Genomic DNA, 13,145 nt, shown 5'->3' on the forward strand with positions numbered 1-13,145 from the left:
GCCTGGAGCGATTTTAGGGAAATCACGGAAAACCTAAATCAGGATGGCCGGACGCGGGATTGAACCGCCGTCCTCCCGAATGCGAGTCCAGTGTCTAACCACTGTGCCACCTCACTCTGTTGAGTGGTGAAGGAAGCTTTATGTATGTTACAAAGCTGTTTTTTCTTATCAATAAATATTGTATTTTTAATTTTGTAGAACTAAATAGTCTTTATTTTCTAGCTGACCTTCATATTTTTAACTCCTTGACATTACTGGTTTGACCTATAACCAAATCTCAAAAATGTGATCCTGTATCTGAGTAAGAATTTTTTTTTAAATATTGCATGGTCAGTGATCTACAAGGGCACCGATTCTCCTGCATTGCACATTGGATGCATAACAAACATGAAAAATGCTTTAGTGCAGCTACAGCTTTTTCACAGTTTCCTTCTGAGGTATGTGTATGTAATCATTATTATTGTGGTACATGATCCATCAATTGTGTACACATTATTTCAGCGAAGTATAACAACACTGTATGATTTGGTGCCTACACTACCTAACTCCGTTGCTATAGGATGTTATGGGTGTGTTCAGTGAAATACTTGTATTAGTGGTAATGCAGTTATGACCCACTTCAACACGAAAAATAGATTAAAATTTAGTTAGGATTTGTTTTTCCATGAGTGGGATAATCTCCACTGCAAAATATTGATTCACAAGCAGTGATATTTCGTTTTTCCAATGTCAGTTGAGGATAGTGGATATACATTTCACAGAAATATCATGAACAGTTACACTAACAGTCATCTGTGAAACATTTTGAACAGGGAATACGTTCAAAAACTGCGAGTTCATTTGCACTTACAGACTTGTGAAACAGAGTGCAAAGCTTGAAATCAGGAACAAATACTACTACTACTACTACTACTACTACTACTACTACTAATAATAATAATAATAATAATAATAATAATAATAATAATAATAATAGCTTTAGAAAACAAGTTGCCCACCACTGGATTAACCACATAAATGATGAAAATGAGGCTGAAAAATCAATGGTTACCTCCAGTTTCTAAGATGTATGGAAATTTATTACACTTATGTTAGTATTATATTTCCTATTACTTTGAATGTCACAATGTTACTAAGCTGTAGCGTATAAACCTGACACATAAGTTACATCATTTTTTGAGATGTGATATATACTTTAATTATTGTATCTTACCATGTTTGTGTGTTACTGTTTTCTATTTCTATGTACATGACTTTTCCCATGTCTTTGGTACACCATTCAACATAATATTCTTTGGACCAAACTATACAAATAAATCAAACATACAGCAAACTGTAATGTCCACTCCAGGAAACACGTTAAGTATTGTGACTAAGTTTTCCTCATGAATTGAATATTCCATCAGTTTTTGGAGTGCAGCTGGGATATTATTAATTCTTGTACCTATATTGTGGCTTCCACCCTCTCAACCATTTTAGGTGAATCACTTGCAGGACTTTTAGGTACTTTACATTGAAGAGTAAATGTGTATTGGTTGAGCAAGAAGAAAGAAATGTTAAGTCTACAGCCTTTTTACTGTACATTGGAAATATTTCATCAAAAATTGGAAGAATAATGAAGAAGCATGAAGTAGATGTGATCTTTCCATCCATCTACGAAGACAGCAGTTTTTCTAGGGTCTGTGAAGGATGATCTGATGTTATGAAGGATGACTATACACAAAATTCCTTGTGAGTGGCGTAAAAAATATATAGGACAAATGACAAGCACTGTAAAAGAATGTTGCATTGAACAGCAGTGAAACACTCACTCTGCAGTGGTTTAGCATCGTATTTCCACTGTCCACAAAAGTTAGGATACTGGTCACAACTTCATCCTACTTTGTTTCAGTGGTCAAGAAAGCTGTAGAAATACAATTAGCAGACAACTTGCTCAACTGAGACTAGGGTTTCCTGTCTGAAAAATTATGGAAAAATCTTTATTTTGCATATGTGACCTCAAAGGAAATCTTGTTTTATATCTACACAGCATGGCATTCCAACATATGCCATTTTTAATCAACAACCAAATACTTTGTAATCACTGTGGATTCATTGATTCTTCAATTGCTTTGTTAGGTTGACAGCCAAAATATCAGTATAAGATTTAATAATAGCCTGCAAGCTCTCCGAACAGATGATGAACTATGTGAAGTATCATTGGTTGGAACCAAAGTAACCACTAACTACCAGGGAAGTAAGAGGAATTAAAACACAGTCTACATCTGGTGGTACTCTGAAGCACAGTTTGAGTCTGCTTATGAGAAAATTACTCCAAAAAGGAATATGAATTTTTTGTGATCTTTTAGGACTTGTGTGGGTGATATAGGCATGGTTCTTGTATTACTCTATAAAACTGCAAACTGTTTTAGAATAAAGAAATCAGTACTATTCTCATGGGTTATTAGGAGATAGAATGGAGTTCTTTTGTTTAAATGTTCAGTCTCCTTGAACGTACAAAATATGTGCGTGCCATTTTACTTGAGGTTGTTTCATTGTACCTTGACATGATATAAACTGTCACCTACAGGCTGTTGTGTAAACTGAGGCAAGAATTCATACTTAGTATCAAGTTGCACATACCACGCTGACACAGATTAGCAACACAGGTGACTTTGCTTAATGTCTCAAAAATATTAAAACCATTCACACCACTCAGTTTTTATCACAGCCAATGTGTGAACATTCAACTGGATGTAGGATTGTAATTTCCATCCTTGAACATTGAAGAACTGTTAAGGTACCAGTACATATGATATACTGCAGTATGTTCTATGAATTGCTAATTCTGAAGACTCCAAAATGGAAATTTTGAAACTAGTCATTGCTTAATGAATGTTATATGAATTACATAGGCAATTAACTTTGTTTTAGAAATACTCTGCTTACAGAGAGAATCTGAAATGTAAATGTCACCACAAATACTCTCCTTATTAGCCACTATGAAAAACAGTATTACGTTCCTGTAGTACTCTGCCAAAACAGCCACGCAATCATTGTTATAAAACTGTTTGAGCAAAGAAAGAAAACTAATTTTGTGTCATATCCAGAGTAAAATTCTTCTCTGAGGGGCAGAAATTATTAAATAATATAAAGAAGCCATAGATACTCCAGAAAAAAGAAAAAAATAGGAAAACAAGGCTTTTTTAACTTGCAAACCTCATGCAATTGTTAATATGACAAAAATGCCCTGAGAACTTAAATGATTTTTTCCTTCATGGAGGTGCACTATCATCTTGAACTTATTGAAAGGAATTGTTGCCATTTGACTGTAGATTGTTATTAATTTATTTCACAAAATCATGATTTGAGTTCTATAGCCATTGTCAATTGGAATTTGAAATATCAAAAAATGTCTAACTTGCCTAAAATAACATGTCATTCTTGAAATACATTTATCTGTTAATGTTCAGGACAGTTCATGAGGCACATCTTTTTCATAGAAGGGAGTCAGAAGCAAAGGGGTATTGCTACACTTCTTGTAGTTTTGAGAAAAACAGTGTGTAGCATTTTCTGTTTGCTTCTTGGAACAACAGGTTAATGTACATGATCAGTTTTGCATCACAATTCATAGAAGTCTGTATGCACTTGTATCTCTTTGTTTTCAGAAAATTATGAATTAAGAAGAATGTGATTCATGCTTTCCCTGTAATGTTTTGTTATTGGTTGTTATCAATTCAGTTATCAAAAACTGCTATTTTGAGCTATAACAATGCATTTATGTAATGCTACATGAACACCATTCCTTTTGTGGCTTACAATAAGAAAGAATAAGAAATAATAAGAATGGTCACTATTGAATGTGGTTTTCACCATCAGCTTTACTTCCCTGAATTCATAAACCACAAAAGGGTCAATTAGATAACATACTACACAAAAAATCAGTAACCCTTTATGAACATAACTGTTTCATGACATACTGTAATTATTTTGTTTTTCATTTACCATAGAGCACAGACTGGTTTTTCACTTTAATTTGTTTGCCACAATTCTACATGCCATACTATGCTTTAGACAAACTTATTTTCTGTGAAATTTCACTTCTACCCCTTTGCTTCTGACCCTCTCATACGTAATGTAAACTATTTTCTTATAACATGTATAGGAAATATTGAGTGCAATTTCGTGTAAATAAGGAATGAGACAGTTTTTGACTACATATTGTGTAATGATTAAAACTGATTCAGCAGATGTGCACTACACGATTTAACTGTTCAGTCCCTAGTGCTAAGTCATCTTCTCTGGAAAGGAAGACAAAGACAGAGAGAGACAGACAGACAGACACACAGAGAGAGAGAGAGAGAGAGAGAGAGAGAGAGAGAGAGAGAGATATGGCAGTGCAGAATAGTGAAGGATAATGTACTGACAATTCTTTGGTGAGAGATACACAAGGCACAATGTGGAACTGAATGAATATATTCTTACGATGTTTGCAATAGCTAAAATCTTAAATGTGAATGACTGCTTTCCTGGGGTATACAGCTGGTGAAGAGTTCTTGGGCTTCCAGCCAGGTGGTGGTGGTGTCTTCAAACTGCACCTCACCACAAGATGTCACTTGTCGAAACGTCGCAGTTTGAAGACACCGCCACCTGGCTGGAAACCCAAGAACTCTTCACCAACTAAAATCTCTTATTCATTAATGCCACATAACTAAAGAGGTAAAAAACTTGTCAAAGAAGGTTACATTGCCATAACATATACAGTATTTGAAAACTGAAACTTAAGTCTTTAGGAAGATTGTTCATGTTACCGTACTCCCCCAGTAACTCAGATAGCACTGTGAATGTGTTTGACTGCTGAGCAAACATATTTTGAAAAATGGACACAGGAATATGTATAATGAACTAATTGTGTAAAAATGATCTAAATTATTAAGAATTTTCATGAATCTGTGAGAACAGCTTTATATGGATTTGTGAATTTTGATCTCATTTGTATTAAGTATTTTAGCTTTTCTTTTACTTGAGGAAAGAAATATTTTGGAGTTACTCTTGCAGACCCACATTTAACAACTAGGAAAGTAATGTTTGTGTGACATTTAACTCAGATTTATCTCTGTCAGCAGAGCTTGAGACCCACAACCCACCCATCTGGTTGTACTCATGGTTCTGAACTGTTATCAAACCACTGAATACAAGCAGAGAACCAAACTGAAAATATTTCTTATGACAACTGATAGTCATCTACTCAGCATACAGTAAACCAAGAATATAGTGTGAATCTAATCCTGGGCATAGCATCTGCACTGAGACACATAAGTTTGTAAGGTCTTTAACAAACTATCTTAAAGTGACAGAGATTTCAGTTGCTATTTTGCTTTGGCTATACTATGGCTTTCAGAAATACTACTTAAATTTGAAATGTCTTTTGTTTCTGCATGTGTATTTTATATGAGAGACAGATATGATTATAATATAGATGTACAGCTAAGATGAATTAAATTTGAAGGATGAAATGGTGAGATCTTTTATCTTGTTACTAAAAAAAATTGTTAGCAGAATGTCGGATAAGCAATTTAGACAGAATTAGACTAACTTCTCATTCAGAACTAAACCAAACTTAGATGTGCTAATTACAAGAATGATTTAATAACTTGTTAAATTTTCAACATAAGTAATTGTATTAGCTGTAATATACCCATCTACTCTGCTTTTAAAGTCTATTTCAACATATATCGAATGTAAACTCAATCTTATCTAGAATACCAAACAAGCAAAGTAGACTGTTACTCCTGTGTGCCATGCATACTCACTCTTACTTTTCAAAATTCGCAAGTCACAGAATTTAATATTTGAAATATCTGTATTTGAAGAGTAGAGTTGTTCAATGATATTAACGGGTTAAACATTATCAAAGAATGAGTGTTGTGGACTAGTAAAAAGTGTGGAATCTGCATATAAACGTTTCCTTTATTGTTTCTCCCCTTCTCTAATACCTTTTGTGGAATCAAACTGTGTACACCTGGACTTTAAAACATGTCAAGTTTTAACCATGAATAATGGTTGACATTCTTTACCTTTCAGTGTCATGGAAATTTTGGAAGAAGCATGTACAGAGAAAAAAGTTAGCAGTAGCAGCAGCAGCAACAGTAGCAGAGTATGTATTAAATTTCTTAACTCACTCTTAAGTAAATGTACAGCTAAAAGGCATGCAAGGCTGAAAAATCTTTTGACCTTTTCATTTCACATTTAACGTCCTTCTGCATAAGCTTTCATTTGTGCTTTTAGAACATTTCACTACTCAACAGGAACTCTAATAGCATTTAGAAAGTGTATACACTGTATACAGAAAAATCTTTTCTTTGAACTAATTGAAGTTGTCCTAAAAATTAAGTTATTTTAAAACCATGCATTAAATTTCAACAAATATCTTTTTTAATGTTACAGCATTATTATTTCATGATTTATTGTCAGAAATCAGATGCTTCCAGGGATAGTTGCGGTGGAGATGAATATTTTTATGCACATCCTTGAAATATGATCTTAAAGAACTGACCTTAAAGTAAATTTTTAAAATAATAAACTGCTGTGAAATGATCCAATGTTTAAATTAGTCATCAGAAACCACACATTTATAATTAATGCAATTAATGAACACATTACAGGTTTAGATTGAATTTTATGGCATAAGTTGCACTTATTACCACATTTCTTTTTAATTTACTTTTGTTGATAGTTGCCTTAACCTTGGAAAATATTCTGAAGTGTTGCAGCTTGATTTGAGACCTGTAATGGTGAAGAAAAAAATTTACCCTGAGTTGAATCAACATAACCATTATGAGATAGACACGTGTAATTTCCTTGTTTTGTATTTTGTATGTTTTAGAGGAGAGAGCTGTGCCTTCTACTATACATTTAGTAAAGCGTGTGTTAGAAAAGGATAGGCTAACATTAAACTTTGAAATCTGGTAACCATTCAATATTTAGTAACAAGTAATTTCAACTTTTCCACATTAAACAACTCTCATACACACAAACTGAAAGGGAATATTGTACATTGTTATATCTCACATTGAGATCAGATTATTTGAGCACTTAGTCATGGTAAAGCATAGAAAGAAAAGACATCAATAACAATCAATACATGTACATGCATAATTACATGATTATGTATAAGTATTACTACGTACACTGGCACGAGATTTCTCTTCTGTGCCCCTTTGCAACTCTATGAAATAAACTTCAACTTATCTTAAAGTATTCTATTAATGTTTGCAGTCACGTGAGAACAGTGTATCCTAGGATGTCTGGTTCATGTGACTGTACATTGCTACTAATATATTTGCCTCTTGCATTGTTGTGCCTCAGGTAAATGATGGGAACCATCATTCAGGAATAAATCACAAGTTCATTACATATGTTACAGTCTGAAGGACTTTAAAATTTAAATATGTTCAATACATTACATGCATGTACCATTTAACATCAAAAACATACAGCTATTTATATTGTCCTGTACAAATTATGCATCGAGTAATTGTTAAACATCAGATTAACAAGTGACGCAGCTCTCGTATGTGGAAACACTTATTATCAGCTGAGTCTAAAGTTATGCGAACATCTCCCCCACTCTGGCTCTTGAGGCAATATAGTCAGTGGCTTCAGTAAGGTGCTGTTGAATAACTGAATAAATATCATGAAATAAAAATAATCCTCTGACAAAGTCAACAAAAATAAACATCTAATCCATATAAACACGACATTAATTTACATCATTAATGATACTGTTGTCTATCTCTACGTTATTAAATACAACAATGTTTTCCTCTCATCAGCAACACATAAACTTACATGTATATAACTGTTTGTATTGTCCGTATAGTGAGTGGTGTGGCTCAAAGCACCAACCAGTCCGGTATAATCCACAGGTGAAATGTGAGCACTTACCTTACTGCATCATTTGATCACCTGCAATAACAAAGTGAACTTCTCAGAAGCTTAAAGACTATGACATGATAACACATTAACTGTTGAGAGCAGTATTTGTATCAAAAGTAGAAAAAGAAGAGTTAAATGGAACAGCAGTCAGGAAAAATACAAACAGTTGATTATCTTGGCTCATTATTCAATTGTTGAATGAATCTTCTATTATCCAGATTTGAGAATTATAAGTAAGTCCAGAATGAGATTTTCACTCTGCAGCGGAGTGTGCGCTGATATGAAACTTCCTGGCAGATTAAAACTGTGTGCCCGACCGAGACTCGAACTCGGGACCTTTGCCTTTCACGGGCAAGTGCTCTACCAACTGAGCTACCAAAGCACGACTCACGCCCGGTACTCACAGCTTTACTTCTGCCAGTACCTCGTCTCCTACCTTCCAAACTTTACAGAAGCTCTCCTGCAAACCAGGTTCGCAGGAGAGCTTCTGTAAAGTTTGGAAGGTAGGAGACGAGGTACTGGCAGAAGTAAAGCTGTGAGTACCGGGCGTGAGTCGTGCTTCGGTAGCTCAGTTGGTAGATCACTTGCCCGCGAAAGGCAAAGGTCCCGAGTTCGAGTCTCGGTCGGGCACACGGTTTTAATCTGCCAGGAAGTTTCATTACAAGTAAGTGTTTGCTATTATCCATCAAACGATCCTCACTGTAAACAGCCCTGCATTGCAAAAATACACTCTAAGAATAAAAAAAATGATGAACCATGAAGGCACTTATCATAATGGGATAGAAATCAGTAGATGTGATGTCCATATTCAGAGAAATGATTTCAGAAAAATTAAATGATTTATTCAATAGAAAGGACTTCACAAATAGAGTGAGTATCCACCTTTGTCCCTTATAGAAGCAATTATTTGGCTTGGCATTTATTGATGCAGTTATTTGATGTCCTCTCGAGAGATATCATACCAAATTCTGTGCAATTTGTGCACTAGATAATTAATATCCTGAGATGGTTGGTGCCCTTAATGCTCCAGATGGTTCTCAACTTAGCAGAGATTTAGCGATATTGCAGGCCAAGCTGAAATTCGGCAAGTGTGAAGACAAGCAGTAGAAACTCTCACCGTGTGCCGGCAGACATTATCTTGCTGAAGAGTAAGCCCAAGATGACTTGACATGAAGGGCAACAAAACAAGGCCTAGAATATTGTCAATGTATTGCTATGCTGTAAGGCTGTCACCGACAAAAACCAAATGGGTCCTGCTACAAAAAGAAATAACCCCCCAGACTATCACTCTTGGTTGTCAGGCCATATGGGAAGTGACAGTCAGGTTAGTATCCTACTCCTGCCAGGAGAGTGTCCAAACAAGGCTTCAACCTGGAATCTCATTGTCTGGAGTAGACTTGTATTCAGTGATGAGTTCTGCTTCAAATGGAGCCCCACTGACCAGCTAAGAATCGTCTGGACACACCCCCAAACAGCAGTGGGATACCAGCCTGGCTGCTGCCAGCCTTAAGGCCCAACAACCAGGAGTGATGGTCAGGGGTGTCATATCTTTTCATACCAAGACCCCCTTGGGTTGTCGTCCACAACACCCTTACCGCACAGTGGTATGTCGACGATATTCTGTGCCCTGTTTTGGTGCCTTACGCGAGACGCCATCCTGAGCTTACATTTCAGAAAGGTAATGGTGAACCACACACAGAAAGAGCCTCTGCTGGTTTCCTCAAGCTTACCAAACCCTACCTTGGCCAGCAAAGTTGCTGGATCTCTTCATCTTCTGAGAAATTTTGGAGCATTATGGGCTGGGTCCTCCAACCAGCGTAGGATTTTGATGATCTAAGGTGCCAATAGGGCAGAATTAGGCACAAGATCCATCAGTAGGACATTCAATGCCAAGCTGAATAACCGCTTGCATGAGAGCCAGGGGTTGATTAACACATTACTGACACAGGTGCAGCGATACTATCAGTCTGCTATGTAAGGCAGAGCAGAGAACATCTTCATCAGTCTTTGATGTCTCACATGAAGACGACTGGCAGGTGTCCAGTTGAAATATCATGGAATGAAGTTTACGATGACCAGCTTGTGATTCTAAAATCTCCTTGAACATTTAATTTGCTGGTAAGTTTTTTAATTTCACAACACCTTATGTATCAACTACATTTACATCTAATTGGTGATATATCCCTTTGTATTGCATTTGGGGTTTCTTCTGATTCCATTCACATACGTAGTGTGGGAAGACTTACTGCTTAAATGCCTCTTGTGTATGCTGTAATTAGTCCAGTCTTGTCCTGACAGTCACTGAGGGAGTGATAACAGAACTGAAACCGGGCTTTTGAAGTAAGGTTGGTATTCGTTTGAGTTTTTCAGCGCTTTTATGAAGTCAAACAAGAGACTACACAAACTGCCATTCAAACGCACAATCAATATTTTACAATGTGTTGCACGAGTGTTTTGTAAGTAATCTCTCTTGTGGACTGGGAGCATGTTCCCAATGTCCTACCAATTAACTGAAGTCTGCTGCCTGTTTTTATGAACTACTGAGCCTATTTAATCATTAAAATTTTATATCCCCCAAACTGTTACATCCAGGCTGAGTTGATTGATTCTGTTTGTGACTCATTGATATTGAAGTTATAGGCCACTATCATCTGCGTTTTTAGCTATTTAAAGCAACCTCACAATTTTTTAGATTACTGCTAATATTATCTGCCAGGATATTAATGTACAACATTCTGGTATCTGACAGTGGTTCAGATTCTCTGCCAATGGAGTCTTTGACACTGCACATACAGTGCAAGCAGATGGAACAGTGGGTGCATTCTCTGGGAAAGTTCTGGACTTAAATACATGCATTGTGTCACATATGGCTCTTACCTTGAAAGCACTGGATCAAGCTGTTTGATATGGTGTCTGACTATTGCTTGTTGCACTGTTTCTCCTTTTGGTATTCACTCTGGAACTAATCTTGTCTACTTACAACCACTTTGCTGCGTTTCAGGCACTGGTTTTAGCCATTCATTCACTACGTGAATCAAGTCATTACCAACCACTTGAAACTGCCATTTGTTCTATCACTCACCCCATCACTACATTCTAAGTGATTTTGACCTTTTGCTACTTATGGTAAGTAGGATAGTCAAGTGGCAATGAAGCTGTAACTGATACTAAACACATGAATGTTGAAGATCCTAGCACACTTCCCTGGGACACACTTGAAGTTACTTCTACACCTGTAGCAATAACTATTTCCAATACACTGTCATTAAACTGTTGTATTCTATTTGTTTGGATAGGCTAGAAGCAGACATAATACTGTTAAAAGAGAAGCTGCTACTGTGGAAAATATGAATATTTTTGCTTTCCTAATTAAAATAACCAGATGCTGTTGCTCTGATATTTGCTTAATGTTTACCTGTTTTGCTAATGATAGACAACAATGGAAAAAATAGTTGCTGTTTACATTGAATGTTGCATTTGTACTACTAAAAGGGAGTTTTTATATCTGCAGCTTTAAAATCAGATAGTTTTTATAAATAGCAACTAATAAGATGTACTTCTTTTTCTTTTGAATTTCTAGTAGTTTCTCCATTTCTTGTCTTACACTTTCAGGCAGTTTATTGAAGACCCTTGCACTGGATTATGTATGAAATTTTCCTTGCATTTTTGTTGCTTCTATTATGTTTGCATGGACTGCAATTTGGTTGAAACTGATAGATAATCCTATTCGGAAGTGACATTTATATGTAACTGTTCTTCTCAGAACACATGAATTCCAATGTCTCTGAAGATCTCTCTGCAAGAAGTGTAGTTACCTATTTTACACAATATTTTTATGACTTGGTGTTTCAGAATAAATACTTATTTACTTTAACTATACTGTGCTCAGAGACTTCTTAGACTGGCAAGCAGTGAAAGCATGCAACATAAGCCAGCATTAGGTGCCTATAGGGTGATGGTGACAGAATTTCTATTTGCTGTAATGACTGGCAGTGTGCTTTAAATGTGGGAAAATGTAAATTAATCCAGATGACTAGGAAAACCAATCCTGTAATGTTTGACCACAGAATTAGCAGTGTACTTCCCAGCACAGTTACATCGATTAAATATCTGTGTGTAACATTGCAAAGTGACATTAAATGAAGCAAGCATGTAAGATTTGCTGTAGGATAGACAAATGGTTGACTTCATTTCATTGGGTGAATTTTAGGAAAGTGTAGCTCATCTCAAAAGGAGACTGTATACAAAAACCTGTATGACTGATTCTTGAGTACTGTTCAACTGTTTGGGATCTGCACCAGATAAAGATGAAGTAGTGTGCTTACATTTTGTGGCTTGCAGTTGCAGCTGTAGCAGTTATAAAGCTAAGTACTGACAAAGTTATTTGTGCACTGTTATACAGTTATTAAATTTAATAGTTTTCAGTGGTGTTTCGTGCTGTTTGTGGCGAAATAACAGTTTAACCCTTGAGCGGGTGCGCCTTTGTATGAAGTACGCCAACCGCAAATAACATTGTCGTGCACAATTCCATTGTTGTTTTAAAATAGCAAGCCCCTACCTATTCCTACATTATTGTTTCAGCTAGCACAGTGAGAAGTTGTGTTGTCATTTGTTCATGTGAGCTACAATAATTTAAAATAAACTGCGAGTGTGTCATCTTAGTGTACGAAGTACACCACATGCCCAGTCATGTAAGTAATTTTTCCTTCACTTTTATTTTGTTCCTTTTTAATTGAATCAAAAAGTAACACAAGTGGGTATATCACTGTGCAGGGCAAGATCAAAGCTGACAGACAACGAGATTGATTGGTTACTCAATGAGGATCCAGAGTTCAACTCTGTACCAGACAACAAAAATGACAACAACTCTGAAGAGGAGGAGGAATATATCACACAAAGTGACCACGATTCACATTCTGATCAAGTCCGCGATTCATATGACTGAAGAGCCACTCTCCACTGGTGGTATTTTTATTTGGGAGAGGGGGGGGGGGGGGAGGATACGACAAAAACGCGTAAATGGAAAAAAATGTGTCCTAATGTGACTTCAAAAACAAAAAGAAAGAATATTGTGGAAATATTCCCCGGGTCTACATGTGTTGCCAGAGTCACAAGTGAAACAGAGGCTTTATGGACAATACTTAGCCTGGAAATGATTGATGTAATTGTAAAATACAGAAACACATACATTCAATCTAAGAAAGAATGTGTACAATATTCCAGACGCT

At 36.1% G+C, this 13,145-nt stretch overlaps 1 protein-coding gene across 1 annotated transcript in view; it reads right to left on the bottom strand.

Moving 5' to 3' along the window:
* Positions 1 to 1,000: 1,000 nt before the first annotated feature.
* The window catches only part of LOC126424624 (uncharacterized), a 343,469-nt gene continuing 331,324 nt past the window's right edge, over positions 1,001 to 13,145 (bottom strand). The window contains exon 33 of the mRNA XM_050087361.1: positions 1,001 to 7,947. The gene's annotated coding sequence lies outside the window, so the exon portion shown is untranslated. The remainder of the gene's footprint in view (positions 7,948 to 13,145) is intronic.

Source organism: Schistocerca serialis, chromosome 10 (assembly GCF_023864345.2).
Source record: "Schistocerca serialis cubense isolate TAMUIC-IGC-003099 chromosome 10, iqSchSeri2.2, whole genome shotgun sequence".
Taxonomy (NCBI): Eukaryota; Metazoa; Arthropoda; class Insecta; order Orthoptera; family Acrididae; genus Schistocerca; species Schistocerca serialis.